Here is a 16,904-nt window from a genome sequence, read left to right as displayed (position 1 = left end):
GCAATAAATTTTGGGTTTTTTTCTGAAAAGGAGAAATGGTCAAAATTAAAAAAAAAGAAAAAGCTTTCACACCTCAAATAATGCAAAGAAAACAAGTTAATAGTCATTTATAAACAACAACACTAATGTTTTAACTCAGGACGAGTTCAGAAATCAATATTTTGTGGAATACCAAGATTTTTAATAACAGCTTTCTTGCGTCTTGGCATGCTTGCCACCAGCCTTTCACACTGCTTCTGGTGCAAAAATGTAAGCAGTACTTTGTTTGATTACATTATTCACTCTGTTACCCCAGACGTCCTTACCCGTGTGTGACAAGAACTTCACTATCATTTGGATGCATGTAGGGCAACAAATGGAGTCCACATCGAACTGCACTGAATATAGGTATGAAACTGGGAGAGTTTTTCTTTTATTTGAAGCAGATTTCACATTTCTATAATTTTTTGTTGCTTTCCAGTGACTGGTCAAAAGTGCACCATGATTTTACAAACACACTATATATATAAGGTGAGCCATTTAAATGGATACACCTACATAAAATGGGAATGGTTGGTGATATCAACTTCCTGTTTGTGGCACATTAATATATGGGAGGGGAAAACTTTTCAAGATGGATGGTGACCATGGCGGCCATTTTGAATTCGACCATTTTGGATCCAACTTTATTTTTTTCCAATGGGAAGAGGGTCATGTGACAACAAACTTATTGAGAATTTCACAAGAAACACAATGGTGGCTGTTAACTATTGACGTGCGAGCCTAGTCTAACGTGCCGGTAGGGGCCCGGTGAGCAGATGAGACGGGGCCCGATGCGGGCCCCCTCTGCCCACCAGGCCCCATACAAAAGTCAGGGCAGAAATGCCCTGATGGCGGCCCTGCAGATGACAATGGAGGTCTGGGGATCCTGGAAGCAACTTAGGATCCACTAAACCAGATGGGTTTTAAGGCCTCCTTACTGCGCTGTCCTCTGAGGTCCTTGCTGCCTAAAGCTATGCTCAGTCCTCTGTTTCTTATTATTCTGAAGTAGTTGCCCATATGGAAGGCAGATTGAGCCTATTGCAGGTGTCACTCCTTTGTGGTGGCTCCAGGCTTTGGTCTGCTGCTGTGCCTTCAGGTGTTTGCTGGGCTAGGAGACCTGCAATTCCCTGCCCTCCAGATTTAGCTGCTGGGACTGTTGTACCTGTCATGTTGTGAGTTCATTTTCCCCTTCATTACTGAGGCCCGAGGAACTCCCTCATCTGGTGAAGAAAGGTAGTGAGCCTGATTGTCAAACACCTGAGGCTGATTATGATGACTGGCTGAGTGGAGTTACGGACTGGATATAAGGCTGCCGACGCCCTTCTGCCCTGCGGGTGATTTCTCTGTGGGATCCTTGGAGACCAGTCTGAATTCCTGCTCCTCCAAAGCTAAGTTTGCTGCTCGGCCTTTTGCTTTTGTGCTTTGTCTTTGTTTTTGCTTTGTTTTTCTGGATTTCTGCCATTCCCTGCTGGGGTGTGCTGAATTCATTTAGCTCTGTCTTCTGAAAATACCTGAGTGCTGATTCAGTTTTTGAAGCCTAGCTGCTTCAGGGCCTTTTTCATATCAGCTGGTTGGCTTATGTCTTTGATAGGGTTTTGGCAGATTGCAGACAGCAGCCTTCCTGTCCTTTCCTATCTAGGTAGTTTTGGGGCCCCATCTTTGCTCAGTCTATCTTTCTGTCTGTGTTAGTATTTTCATTGTGCTTCACCGTCATTATATGTTGGGGGCTGCCTATTGCTTTGGGGTCTGCTCTGGGGCAGTTTAGATTTCCCCTTTCTTTCTTTAGGCCTATGTATTTCTCCGGCTGTGATCGAGAGGTCTAGGGCATCGTAGGAACCCCCCACGGCTACTGCTAGTTGTGTTGATAGGTTCAGGGGACTGCAATCTGATAGTTGCCAACTTCTCTGGTTTTCTGGACTTAGCTTGTATTTCTGCTTTTGCCTCCTACGGTGACTCAATCATAACAGAATCACCCGCCATACCGCAGATTCTAGGGTACTCAATAGCAGGAAAGAATTGTAAAAAAAAAAAAAAAAAAGGTGTATATTTTTTCCTCTATATCTCTGAGGCTGTAGGGGGAAATTTTTTTTCTCTCAATGGAGATAAAGCAATTGTCTGATCGTGTGGAGCAGCTCGCTGCGGAAGTGCGGGGAATTTCTGCCTACCTTGCTCATTCACATGCTGCTGAACCAAAGATTCCTACACCTGATGTATTTTTTGGGGATCGGTCTAAATTTTTGAATTTCAAAAATAATTGTAAATTATTTTTTGCCTTGATGCCTAACTCGTCAGGGAGCTCCGCGCAGCAGGTTAAAATTGTCATCTCTTTGCTGCGTGGCGATCCCCAGGATTGGGTGTTTTCTTTGAAACCAGATGATCCTATTCTGACTAATGTGAACGCATTCTTTCAAGCTTTGGGGTTGTTGTATGACGAACCTAATGCCATTGATCAGGCTGAAAAGACCCTGCTGGCATTGAGCCAGGGTCGTGATTCTGCAGAATTGTACTGTCAAAAATTCCGAAAGTGAGCAGTACTTACTACCTGGAATGATAATGCCTTGGCTGCTCTCTTTCGGAAGGGGTTATCAGAAGCCGTAAAAGATACTATGGTGGGATTTCCTGTTCCCTCTGGTCTTGACGATTCTATGTCATTAGCCATTCAGGTTGATCGGCGTTTGCGCGAACGCAAAGCTGCACGAGAAGTGTTGCCACCTGTTGAACAAATGTCTGAACCTATGCAATGTGATAGAGTTTTTTCCAGAGAGCAGCGTCAGGAGTTCAGAAGACGTAATAAGTTGTGTTTTTTCTGTGGAGATGCCTCGCATATTATTTCTGTCTGTCCCAAATGAGAGAAACGCTTTGCACACACGTTTTCTGTTGGGGGTGTTCAACCTAAGTTTCTTCTGGCTATTACTCTGATCTGCTCCCTGTCCACATTTTCCGCCAAGGCTTTTGTGGATTCGGGAGCAGCCCTAAACCTAATGGACTTGGATTTTGCTAAACGTTGTGGATTTCCGATGACACCTCTGCAGACGCCTATCCCTTTGAGGGGAATTGATGCTACTCCTTTGGCTAAAAATAAACCCCAGTTTTGGACCCAGGTGGTAATGCGGGTCGCCCCAGACCATCAAGAAAATTGCAGATTTCTGGTGTTGCATAATCTGCATGATACTATTGTTCTGGGGTTTCCCTGGTTACAGATTCATAATCTAGTTTTGGATTGGAAATCTGTGTCTGTGGTGAGTTGGGGTTGTCGGTGTGCCTTTAGTGAGGCTCCGGTGTTTTCCACCTCTCCTCAGTCGCATAATGTTCCTGATTATTTGGCGGACTTTTATGATGTATTTAGTGAGAATGAGTCTGCGTCTCTGCCTCCTCACAGGAGTTATGATTGTGCAATTGAACTGAGCCCGGGGTGTAAATTTCCCAAGGGTCGGCTCTTCAATTTATCTGTACCCGAGCACGAGGCTATGCGATCCTATATTAAGGAGGCGTTGGAGAAGGGTCATATTAGACCATCCTCGTCACCCTTAGGTGCCGGGTTTTTTTTTTGTAGCCAAAAAGGATGGATCATTAAGACCTTGTATTGATTATCGTGCCCTCAACAAAATTACTGTTAAATATCAGTATCCGTTACCCCTGATTTCTGATCTATTCTCCAGAGTTAAAGGTGCTTGCTGGTTTACCAAGCTTGACCTCAGGGGGGCGTATAATCTTATTCGCATTAAGCATGGGGATGAATGGAAGACGGCGTTTAATACTCCGGAGGGACATTTTGAGTACCTGGTGATGCCTTTTGGGCTCACTAATGCCCCTTCTGTCTTCCAGTGCTTCATGAACGATATTTTCCGAGATTTTGTCGATAAATTTTTGATTATCTATCTGGATGATATTTTGATCTTCTCCAAGGATTGTGATTCTCATGTGGAACATATTCGGACTGTGTTCCGGATCTTGAGGGAGAATTCCCTGTATGTCAAGGGATCTAAATGCCTTTTTGGAGTACAGAGGATTTCTTTTTTGGGATTTATTTTGTCCCCGTCAACTATTGAAATGGACCCGGCCAAGGTACAGGCCATTCACGATTGGGTTCAGCCCACTTCTTTGAAGGCCCTCCAGAAGTTTTTGGGTTTTGCTAATTTTTATCGCAAATTTATAGCAAAATTTTCTAGTATTGCCAAGCCATTGACTGATTTGACTAAAAAGGGTGCTGATGTGTTAAATTGGTCTCCGGAGGCTGTTTCTTCCTTTCAGGAGCTGAAGCGAAGATTCACCTCCGGCCCGGTTTTGCGGCAACCTGATGTCTCACTTCCATTCCAGGTAGAGGTGGATGCTTCTGAGATTGGTGCAGGAGCTGTTTTGTCCCAAAAGGATCCTGTAACATCTAAAATGAATCCCTGTGCTTTCTTTTCCCGAAAGTTCTCTCCATCTGAACGTAACTATGATGTGGGGAATAGGGAACTGTTGGCCATGAAATGGGCATTTGAGGAGTGGAGACATTGGTTGGAGGGAGCTAAGCATCAAGTCGTGGTCCTCACTGACCACAAGAATTTGATTTACCTAGAGTCGGCTAAGCGCTTGAACCCTAGACAGGCTAGGTGGGCCTTGTTTTTTACACGTTTTGATTTTGTGGTTTCTTTTCTTCCTGGAACAAAGAATGTCAAGGCAGACGCCCTCTCTAGGAGCTTCCTTGCTGATTCTCCTGTGGTGACCAAGCCTGCTACCATCTTAGGCGAAGGGGTAGTTCTTTCTGCCATCTCGCCCGATTTGAGACGTGCTCTGGAAGAGTTCCAGGAGGACAAACCTGAGCGTTGTCCCAGTGGAAAGTTGTATGTTCCTGACCAGTGGAAGAAGAGAGTGATGTCTGAAGTTCATTGCTCTGCTTTGGCTGGTCATCCAGGTATTTTTGGTACTAGAGATCTGGTGAGTCGGTTTTTTTGGTGGCCCTCCTTGTCTCGTGATGTCAGGAATTTTGTGCAGTCCTGTGGGACGTGCTCCCGGTCTAAATCGTGTTCTCGCTCTAGTGGGTTGCTGATGCCTTTGCCTGTCCCCAAGAGGCCATGGACCCATATTTCAATGGATTTAATCTCTGATATGCCTGTCTCTCAGAGGATGACTGTTATTTGGGTGATTTGTGATAGGTTCTCTAAGATGGTTCATCTTGTACCACTCCCTAAGTTGCCGTCTTCCTCTGAGTTGGTGCCCCTGTTTTTACAACAGGTGGTTCGTTTGCACGGGATTCCTGAGAACATTGTATCTGACAGAGGAGTCCAGTTTGCGTCTAGATTTTGGAGAACTTTCTGTTCCAGGCTGGGAATTCAGTTGTCCTTCTCCTCTGCTTTTCACCCTCAGACCAATGGGCAGACAGAGAGAACAAACCAGACCTTGGAGTCACATTTGAGATGTTTTATTTCTGCTGATCAGGATGATTGGGTTTCATTTTTGCCCTTGGCCGAATTTGCTTTGAATAATAGAGCTAGTTCTGCCACTTTGATGTCACCTTTTTTTTGTAACTTTGGGTTTCATCCTCAATTTTCTTCAGGGCAGGTGGAGCCCTCTGCCTGCCCAGGTGTTGACACTGTGGTGGAGAGAATGCACCAGATCTGGGACCAAGTGGTGGATAAGTTATCTCTCTCCCAGGAAAAGGCCCAGCGGTTTTCCAACCGACATAGGACCATTGGTCCCCAGTTTGAGGTTGGTGATATGGTGTGGTTATCATCAAAAAATATTGCTATGAAGGTGGCTTCTCCTAAGTTTAAGCCTAGATTTATTGGACCTTACAAGATTGTGGAGATTATTAATCCAGTCTCTTTTCGTTTGGCTCTTCCTGTCACATTTAAAATCCATAATGTGTTCCATAAATCTTTGTTGAAGAGGTTTGTTGAACCTGTTGTTCCGGGGGTGGCGCCTCCAGACCCTGTATTGGTTGAGGGTAACATGGAGTATGAGGTAGAGAAAGTACTGGATTCCCGTCTGGCTAGACGGAGACTCCAGTATTTGGTTAAGTGGAAGGGTTATGGTCAGGAGGATAATTCCTGGGTCTCTGCCTCTGATGTTCATGCCAAACGATTGGTGCGTGCCTTTCATCGGGCTCACCCTGATCGCCCTGGTGGCGTAGTTGAGGGTTCGGTGACCCCTCCTCAAGGGTGAGGTACTGTTGTGAGTTCATTTTCCCCTTCATTACTGAGGCCCGAGGAACTCCCTCTTCTGGTGAAGAAAGGTAGTGAGCCTGATTGTCAAACACCTGAGGCTGATTATGATGACTGGCTGAGTGGAGTTACGGACTGGATATAAGGCTGCCGACACCCTTCTGCCCTGCGGGTGATTTCTCTGTGGGATCGTTGGAGACCAGTCTGAATTCCTGCTCCTCCAAAGCTAAGTTTGCTGCTCGGCCTTTTGCTTTTGTGCTTTGTCTTTGTTTTTTCTTTGTTTTTCTGGATTTCTGCCATTCCCTGCTGGGGTGTGCTGAATTCATTTAGCTCTGTCTTCTGAAAATACCTGAGTGCTGATTCAGTTTTTGAAGCCTAGCTGCTTCAGGGCCTTTTTCATATCAGCTGGTTGGCTTATGTCTTTGATAGGGTTTTGGCAGATTGCAGACAGCAGCCTTCCTGTCCTTTCCTATCTAGGTAGTTTTGGGGCCCCATCTTTGCTCAGTCTATCTTTCTGTCTGTGTTAGTATTTTCATCGTGCTTCACCGTCATTATATGTTGGGGGCTGCCTATTGCTTTGGGGTCTGCTCTGGGGCAGTTTAGATTTCCCCTTTCTTTCTTTAGGCCTATGTATTTCTCCGGCTGTGATCGAGGGGTCTAGGGCATCGTAGGAACCCCCCACGGCTACTGCTAGTTGTGTTGATAGGTTCAGGGGTCTGCAATCTGATAGTTGCCAACTTCTCTGGTTTTCTGGACTTAGCTTGTATTTCTGCTTTTGCCTCCTACGGTGACTCAATCATAACAGAATCACCCGCCATACCACAGATTCTAGGGTACTCAATAGCAGGAAAGAATTGTAAAAAAAAAAAAAAAAAAGGTGTATATTTTTTCCTCTATATCTCTGAGGCCGTAGGGGGAAATTTTTTTTCTCTCAATGGAGATAAAGCAATTGTCTGATCGTGTGGAGCAGCTCGCTGTGGAAGTGCGGGAAATTTCTGCCTACCTTGCTCATTCACATGCTGCTGAACCAAAGATTCCTACACCTGATGTATTTTTTGGGGATCGGTCTAAATTTTTGAATTTCAAAAATAATTGTAAATTATTTTTTGCCTTGAAGCCTAACTCGTCAGGGAGCTCCGCGTAGCAGGTTAAAATTGTCATCTCTTTGCTGCGTGGCGATCCCCAGGATTGGGCGTTTTCTTTGAAACCAGATGATCCTATTCTGACTAATGTGAACGCATTCTTTCAAGCTTTGGGGTTGTTGTATGACGAACCTAATGCCATTGATCAGGCTGAAAAGACCCTGCTGGCATTGAGCCAGGGTCGTGATTCTGCAGAATTGTACTGTCAAAAATTCCGAAAGTGAGCAGTACTTACTACCTGGAATGATAATGCCTTGGCTGCTCTCTTTCGGAAGGGGTTATCAGAAGCCGTAAAAGATACTATGGTGGGATTTCCTGTTCCCTCTGGTCTTGACGATTCTATGTCATTAGCCATTCAGGTTGATCGGCGTTTGCGCGAACGCAAAGCTGCACGAGAAGTGTTGCCACCTGTTGAACAAATGTCTGAACCTATGCAATGTGATAGAGTTTTTTCCAGAGAGCAGCGTCAGGAGTTCAGAAGACGTAATAAGTTGTGTTTTTTCTGTGGAGATGCCTCGCATATTATTTCTGTCTGTCCCAAACGAGAGAAACGCTTTGCACACACGTTTTCTGTTGGGGGTGTTCAACCTAAGTTTCTTCTGGCTATTACTCTGATCTGCTCCCTGTCCACATTTTCCGCCAAGGCTTTTGTGGATTCGGGAGCAGCCCTAAACCTAATGGACTTGGATTTTGCTAAACGTTGTGGATTTCCGATGACACCTCTGCAGACGCCTATCCCTTTGAGGGGAATTGATGCTACTCCTTTGGCTAAAAATAAACCCCAGTTTTGGACCCAGGTGGTAATGCGGGTCGCCCCAGACCATCAAGAAAATTTCAGATTTCTGGTGTTGCATAATCTGCATGATAATATTGTTCTGGGGTTTCCCTGGTTACAGATTCATAATCCAGTTTTGGATTGGAAATCTGTGTCTGTGGTGAGTTGGGGTTGTCGGTGTGCCTTTAGTGAGGCTCCGGTGTTTTCCACCTCTCCTCAGTCGCATGATGTTCCTGATTATTTGGCGGACTTTTATGATGTATTTAGTGAGAATGAGTCTGCGTCTCTGCCTCCTCACAGGAGTTATAATTGTGCAATTGAACTGAGCCCGGGGTGTAAATTTCCCAAGGGTCGGCTCTTCAATTTATCTGTACCCGAGCACGAGGCTATGCGATCCTATATTAAGGAGGCGTTGGAGAAGGGTCATATTAGACCATCCTCGTCACCCTTAGGTGCCGGTTTTTTTTTTTGTAGCCAAAAAGGATGGATCATTAAGACCTTGTATTGATTATCGTGCCCTCAACAAAATTACTGTTAAATATCAGTATCCGTTACCCCTGATTTCTGATCTATTCTCCAGAGTTAAAGGTGCTTGCTGGTTTACCAAGCTTGACCTCAGGGGGGCGTATAATCTTATTCGCATTAAGCATGGGGATGAATGGAAGACGGCGTTTAATACTCCGGAGGGACATTTTGAGTACCTGGTGATGCCTTTTGGGCTCACTAATGCCCCTTCTGTCTTCCAGTGCTTCATGAACGATATTTTCCGAGATTTTGTCGATAAATTTTTGATTATCTATCTGGATGATATTTTGATCTTCTCCAAGGATTGTGATTCTCATGTGGAACATATTCGGACTGTGTTCCGGATCTTGAGGGAGAATTCCCTGTATGTCAAGGGATCTAAATGCCTTTTTGGAGTACAGAGGATTTCTTTTTTGGGATTTATTTTGTCCCCGTCAACTATTGAAATGGACCCGGCCAAGGTACAGGCCATTCACGATTGGGTTCAGCCCACTTCTTTGAAGGCCCTCCAGAAGTTTTTGGGTTTTGCTAATTTTTATCGCAAATTTATAGCAAAATTTTCTAGTATTGCCAAGCCATTGACTGATTTGACTAAAAAGGGTGCTGATGTGTTAAATTGGTCTCCGGAGGCTGTTTCTTCCTTTCAGGAGCTGAAGCGAAGATTCACCTCCGGCCCGGTTTTGCGGCAACCTGATGTCTCACTTCCATTCCAGGTAGAGGTGGATGCTTCTGAGATTGGTGCAGGAGCTGTTTTGTCCCAAAAGGATCCTGTAACATCTAAAATGAATCCCTGTGCTTTCTTTTCCCGAAAGTTCTCTCCATCTGAACGTAACTATGATGTGGGGAATAGGGAACTGTTGGCCATGAAATGGGCATTTGAGGAGTGGAGACATTGGTTGGAGGGCGCTAAGCATCAAGTTGTGGTCCTCACTGACCACAAGAATTTGATTTACCTAGAGTCGGCTAAGCGCTTGAACCCTAGACAGGCTAGGTGGGCCTTGTTTTTTACACGTTTTGATTTTGTGGTTTCTTTTCTTCCTGGAACAAAGAATGTCAAGGCAGACGCCCTCTCTAGGAGCTTCCTTGCTGATTCTCCTGTGGTGACCAAGCCTGCTACCATCTTAGGCGAAGGGGTAGTTCTTTCTGCCATCTCGCCCGATTTGAGACGTGCTCTGGAAGAGTTCCAGGAGGACAAACCTGAGCGTTGTCCCAGTGGAAAGTTGTATGTTCCTGACCAGTGGAAGAAGAGAGTGATGTCTGAAGTTCATTGCTCTGCTTTGGCTGGTCATCCAGGTATTTTTGGTACTAGAGATCTGGTGAGTCGGTTTTTTTGGTGGCCCTCCTTGTCTCGTGATGTCAGGAATTTTGTGCAGTCCTGTGGGACGTGCTCCCGGTCTAAATCGTGTTCTCGCTCTAGTGGGTTGTTGATGCCTTTGCCTGTCCCCAAGAGGCCATGGACCCATATTTCAATGGATTTCATCTCTGATATGCCTGTCTCTCAGAGGATGACTGTTATTTGGGTGATTTGTGATAGGTTCTCTAAGATGGTTCATCTTGTACCACTCCCTAAGTTGCCGTCTTCCTCTGAGTTGGTGCCCCTGTTTTTACAACAGGTGGTTCGTTTGCACGGGATTCCTGAGAACATTGTATCTGACAGAGGAGTCCAGTTTGCGTCTAGATTTTGGAGAACTTTCTGTTCCAGGCTGGGAATTCAGTTGTCCTTCTCCTCTGCTTTTCACCCTCAGACCAATGGGCAGACAGAGAGAACAAACCAGACCTTGGAGTCATATTTGAGATGTTTTATTTCTGCTGATCAGGATGATTGGGTTTCATTTTTGCCCTTGGCCGAATTTGCTTTGAATAATAGAGCTAGTTCTGCCACTTTGATGTCACCTTTTTTTTGTAACTTTGGGTTTCATCCTCAATTTTCTTCAGGGCAAGTGGAGCCCTCTGCCTGCCCAGGTGTTGACACTGTGGTGGAGAGAATGCACCAGATCTGGGACCAAGTGGTGGATAAGTTATCTCTCTCCCAGGAAAAGGCCCAGCGGTTTTCCAACCGACATAGGACCATTGGTCCCCAGTTTAAGGTTGGTGATATGGTGTGATTATCATCAAAAAATATTGCTATGAAGGTGGCTTCTCCTAAGTTTAAGCCTAGATTTATTGGACCTTACAAGATTGTGGAGATTATTAATCCAGTCTCTTTTCGTTTGGCTCTTCCTGTCACATTTAAAATCCATAATGTGTTGCATAAATCTTTGTTGAAGAGGTTTGTTGAACCTGTTGTTCCGGGGGTGGCGCCTCCAGACCCTGTATTGGTTGAGGGTAACATGGAGTATGAGGTAAAGTACTGGATTCCCGTCTGGCTAGACGGAGACTCCAGTATTTGGTTAAGTGGAAGGGTTATGGTCAGGAGGATAATTCCTGGGTCTCTGCCTCTGATGTTCATGCCAAACGATTGGTGCGTGCCTTTCATCGGGCTCACCCTGATCGCCCTGGTGGCATAGTTGAGGGTTCGGTGACCCCTCCTCAAGGGTGAGGTACTGTTGTGAGTTCATTTTCCCCTTCATTACTGAGGCCCGAGGAACTCCCTCTTCTGGTGAAGAAAGGTAGTGAGCCTGATTGTCAAACACCTGAGGCTGATTATGATGACTGGCTGAGTGGAGTTACGGACTGGATATAAGGCTGCCGACGCCCTTCTGCCCTGCGGGTGATTTCTCTGTGGGATCCTTGGAGACCAGTCTGAATTCCTGCTCCTCCAAAGCTAAGTTTGCTGCTCGGCCTTTTGCTTTTGTGCTTTGTCTTTGCTTTGTTTTTCTGGATTTCTGCCATTCCCTGCTGGGGTGTGCTGAATTCATTCAGCTCTGTCTTCTGAAAATACCTGAGTGCTGATTCAGTTTTTGAAGCCTAGCTGCTTCAGGGCCTTTTTCATGTCAGCTGGTTGGCTTATGTCTTTGATAGGGTTTTGGCAGATTGCAGACAGCAGCCTTCCTGTCCTTTCCTATCTAGGTAGTTTTGGGGCCCCATCTTTGCTCAGTCTATCTTTCTGTCTGTGTTAGTATTTTCATCTTGCTTCACCGTCATTATATGTTGGGGGCTGCCTATTGCTTTGGGGTCTGCTCTGGGGCAGTTTAGATTTCCCCTTTCTTTCTTTAGGCCTATGTATTTCTCCGGCTGTGATCGAGGGGTCTAGGGCATCGTAGGAACCCCCCACGGCTACTGCTAGTTGTGTTGTTAGGTTCAGGGGTCTGCAATCTGATCGTTGCCAACTTCTCTGGTTTTCTGGACTTAGCTTGTATTTCTGCTTTTGCCTCCTACGGTGACTCAATCATAACACTGTCAGCCACGGACTCCGGCGTCCGGCTTCTAGCGCTGTACTCTGGGGTGAGCTTGGTCACAGCTCCACTCCCCAGGTTCTCTTTCACTTCTCGTCTCTCCTCTCTTCACTCAGACTCTGTCTCTCTCAGTCCCAGACACTGGCTGACTGACCCCGCCTCCAGGCCAGAACTAATAGAGAAGCTCCCCTGAAACCTGGTTTAGAGCTCCCCCTTCTGGTCTGGAGTCAGGAAAAGTGTTGGCGGTAAGTGCTATCTGGTCAGGGAACCCCTGCTTTCTTCCAGGCATGTCGTCACCCCTTGTGAGGGAGGCAATGCCACTGTGGCAACCGGACTCCTGGGGCGCCACAGTGGCAATATGTGATCTGATCATGGTGTGACGGTATTTGTCCCTGGTATGTGGTATTATTCGGTCACAATGTGGTGGCAATATGTTATCTGATCATGTGTGATGGTATTTGTCCCTGGCATGTGGTATTATTCGGTCACTATGTGGTGGCAATATGTGATTTGATCATGGTGTGGTGGTATTTGTCCCTGGTATGTGGTAGTATTCGGTCACTATGTGGTGGTAATATGTGGTTTGGTTATGGTGTGACAATATTTGTCCTTGATATGTGGCATTATTTGGTCGCTATGTGGTGTAATATGTGATTTGGTCATGGTGTGATGGTATTTGTCCCTGGTATGTGGTATTTTTCGGTCACTATGTGGTGGCAATATGTGATCTGATCATGGTGTGGTGGTTATTTGTCCCTAGTATGTGGTATTATTTGGTCGCTATGTGGTGTAATATGTGATTTGGTCATGGTGTGACGGTATTTGTCCCTGGTATGTGGTATTATTCGGTCACTATGTGGTGGAAATATGTGATCTGATCATGGTGTGGTGGCATTTGTCCCTGGTATGTGGTATTATTCGGTTACTATGTGGTGGTAATATGTGGTCTGGTCATGGTGTGGCAGTGTTTGTCCCTGGAATGTGGTATTATTCGGTCACTATGTGGTGGTAATATGTGGTCTGGTCATGGTGTGGCGGTGTTTGTCCCTGGAATGTGGTATTATTCGGTCACTATGTGGTGGTAATTTGTGGTCTGGTCATGGTGTGGTGGAATTTTTCCCTGGTATGTGGTATTATTCGGTCACTATATGGTGGTAATATGTGGTCTGGTAATGGTGTGACGGTATATGGCATTATTGATAATTTTAAAAAACGTATGTGACTCATTCCCTTGAGTAAAAATAAATAAAAATATACCTAAACAGAGTATTGGAAATTTTAAGAAATGTTTAATAGGTTAGCGTAGAGTAGGGCCCGGTCAAAAGAGTCTACTTTTTAAAAAAAAAGATAAAAGTGCTGGCTATGTAAGTGATTTGGTGTTTGATGGGAAATGTTAATGTGTGATTGGTGAGGATGTGGTGCAGAAGTGGAGTTTTTCCAAGAGTGGAAGATGGGACCCTGGAAGGTTCGAAGGGTGTAGGTGGAGGTTGGGTGGACCCTTGGCAGAGTCTCCAGGGAGTCTAAAAATTTTGCCAGTATGGTGCCCTGAAATTCCTGTTGGCAGCCCTGCTCCCTATGCCAGAAATCTCACGGCATTACCTGACTGGACTGTGAATTCTGGCATGGAGACTGGAGGCGCAGGTCACTGTTGAGAAGCTCCAGATTACTGAAGAATTGTGCCCCTCTTCATTATTCAGGAGCATCTGACTGATCCAGACCAATGCCAGCCTAGATGAACCTGCTCGGTATTTTGTGCACCCCTTTGGCATTTGCAGGACGCAGCCTTTCACTTCTTTCAATGTTTTTTCAGCGTTTTTTCACCCATTGAAAGCAACGAGTATTGGAAGAAACGATGGAGAAACGCAGGTGTCAGGTTTTGCTGCGTTTTTGGTGCCAAAACCTGATGAAGCTGAATCAGATTTTTTTTTAGGCACTAAACGTTATCAGCAGTCACAAGAGACAGATGTAACCTGACAAAGACGCCAGAAAAAACACAGGAAAAACCCAAGAGCTGAGCAAAACCTGCTTTTTTTTGCAGCGTTTTTCCCAAGAGAGCAGGTTTTGCCTGAGGGAAAAACGCACCAAAAACACAACATGTGAACACAGCCTAAGTGTACATTATTGAAGTGAACATAGCTTAACTGTAACGCCACATACAACCTGTGGACAGGTGTGGCGCTGTTTTCTAATTCCCTTTCCCTTCTGCTCTAAGCTGAGGGTGTCAGTCCCGCGCTTTCTCTTCACCACACGTGCACTGGGGATTCCTGACAACGCCATAAATAATGCACAATGTGAACACGGCTCCAGCGGAGCGCCCCCGCTCCAGGTCACACTGGACATGGAGAGGCAGTGTTATAGCCACGCCCCCCGCTGTCACCCAGGACGCCTCCACTGAAGGTTGCCTAGGAGACAACCAAGTCTCCGCCCCTACATCGTCTCTTGCCTATCCCGTCCCTCCGCATTCCACACCTGCAGTATCGCCCTCCTCACTACACTGCCCGCCCCCTGACTGCTCCTATTGGTTGTCTCCACGATCACTCACTAATCTGAGCTTCCTATTGGTCGGCATCCATAGTGGCAGAACTGAAGATCATGGAGGAGACGCCGCTTTGCAGGAAGAGTGGGCAGGTGTTGGCGCAGAGGGGCGTGGCCGAAGGGCGTGGTAAGCGAATGATGGGCGTGGACTGTCATTTTTTCTTCTTGCTGGTGGTATTCAGGAGCAGCCCGATAGGAAAACAGCGGCAGAGGAGAGAAAGAGGAGGTGCGCAGAGGAGCCCGGGCACAGGTGAGTGACAGCAGCGGCAGGCGCTGGGCTTCCCTGTGCCCCGGGGTCTGGGATCCCCCTGCAGCCTCAGCTAGGAAATGCCACCTAAATACGACCCCCTGCATTGCCTCTGCAGAGACCCCATTCCCTGGCTGTGATCTCAGCCATAACGCCCCCTCACTGCCCACCGTCTGCAGGCAGCACCAGCTGGGGCTGGCATCACTCGCGCTGTAGCTCCCCTCTCCATTGCTCTGCTCATCGTGCTGCATCAGTGCCCACTATGGCATCGCATGGCAGCCGTGCAGGGGCCCGTGTGCAGCCAGTCTCCATCTACAGACCCCTACTGGCAGCCTCCAGGAGTGTGGGCATCCTGCTGTGCCAGCTGTGGGGGCCTGCCAGTGTCCTGGGCAGTGAGCAATGCTGGATGGCATCTGTGCAGGGCAGTGAGGGCACCCATTGTCACCCGGGGACCCGTTGTTACCCATGCATTGGGTGGGAAGCACTGGCTCCTCATGGTCAAACTATGTATAACATGTTCCTTCTCATGGCTGATTATCTGTCTGTCTGTCTGTCTATCCATCTATCCCATATCTATATCTATCCATCTATCCCATATCTATCTATCTATCTATCTATCTATCCTATATCTGTCTGTCCATCTATCCCATATCTATCCCATATCTATCTATCTATCTATCTATCTATCTATCTATCTATCTATCTATCTATCTATCCCATATCTATATCTATCCTATATCTTTCCTATATCTATCTATCCCATATCCATCTTTTTGGATGACACTCGTTGTATGGGAAGGGTACAGAGTTCCTGGTGATGGATCTGTTGTGCTCAGTTTGGGATGAGCCATTTGTTGCTGTGACGATGGCCACTTCGCAGTTCTGCATCGGATAGAAATGAATGTTCTGGAGATGGGAGCCGGGCGACTCTTCCTGATCAGCAGATTGTAGTTGCGTGTAATTGGACTTGGCGCTCCTTAGATTGACCAATATATTCAAGAATGAATATCCCAGTGCCTGAAAGAAAGGGCAACAAACACAAATAGAAAAGGCTTCATTGTATTGTTCCACCTTCTACTTTGATATCTTGGGGACAGTCAGTAGGGTCCCGCCGGTGGTGGCTTTCCTGAAGTCTTGAGTGAAAAATCTCTTCTGTCGTTTCCTTATACATATTCGGCATAACTTGGCAGATTTGTCCTTAAAGGGGATTTCCAAGCTTATTAAAAAAAATCAGTCTGTATACATGGAGCAATAATGCTGAAATAATTACAGTATTTACACCCACCCATTTCATGACCCCTGCGCTAATGCCACATCCCTGATCGTCCCCCTTGGTCTTGTGTTCACCTTTCCTGCAGTGTAGGTGCCTCATATTCCCAGCTTGACTGCTGCTGCTAATCATATGCTTAGACAAGTGATTGGCTACAGCGGCCACATGGGTTATTTGGAATTTGACCATCATTGTTTGCTCTGCCACCAGGGTAAACCCATTACCCCAAAAAGTAAGGTCACCCTAATCAATCTATATCCTCTTATGCTTAGACCAAGGGAGGTCAGCACTTGGCATGGAGCCAGGCGGACCCCTCAGGTCTGTGTAGTCTGCACAGTATTCGAGTATCCGGAGGTTGTGGGTAATCTGCGCTGCTGGTGCTATAGCCAACAATGGAGGCCAACTGGGAGAGGGTAACAGCGCGGTTTACTCTCTACGCGTTTCGAAGTATCCTTCTTCATGAGAAACCACAAAGCTTCGTACCGTTGTGGTCTCCTGAAGAAGTAAGGATGCTTCGAAACGCATAGAGAGTAAGCCACACTGGTACCCTCTCTCAGTTGGACTCCTTTGTTGGCTATAGCACCAGCAGCGCAGATTACCCACAACCTCCGGATACTCGAATGCTATGTTGGCTTGCCATCTTGTGGCGCTGCAGCAGCTGGGATCCTTATTCGATAGCTTTTACAGTGTTGGGTTTCGCATAACATCAGGGAGCGGTACCGCGTTTTGCCTAAATGCTGTAATTTTGATGACACCCTATTGCACTTTTAATGTCCCCCCCCCCCACCAATTCCTAGTCTGCAAAGTAGGATACGCAGTGTTAATGCCTACAGTATGTGAGGGGTCCTGCTCTTTGCCTTGTACTGGGACCCCTCGCTCAGCCTTCACCATATCCCATATACACTAGG

General features: G+C 46.4%; 1 protein-coding gene across 6 annotated transcripts in view; it reads left to right on the top strand.

The window, feature by feature from the left end:
* Window positions 1-14,609: 14,609 nt before the first annotated feature.
* The window catches only part of CDKL5 (cyclin dependent kinase like 5), a 482,089-nt gene continuing 479,794 nt past the window's right edge, over window positions 14,610-16,904 (top strand). For 5 of the 6 annotated variants that reach the window (XM_073565896.1, XM_073565898.1, XM_073565895.1 and 2 more), the window contains exon 1: window positions 14,623-14,729. The gene's annotated coding sequence lies outside the window, so the exon portion shown is untranslated. Of the gene's footprint in view, window positions 14,730-16,904 lie in introns of all 6 variants that reach the window. The other variant, XM_073565893.1, reaches the window with a different exon arrangement.

This window comes from Dendrobates tinctorius, unplaced genomic scaffold, assembly GCF_039654945.1.
Source record: "Dendrobates tinctorius isolate UK_male_01 unplaced genomic scaffold, ASM3965494v1 ptg000016l, whole genome shotgun sequence".
In the NCBI taxonomy this organism is placed as follows: Eukaryota; Metazoa; Chordata; class Amphibia; order Anura; family Dendrobatidae; genus Dendrobates; species Dendrobates tinctorius.
This window is presented reverse-complemented; position numbering and strand designations above follow the sequence as displayed.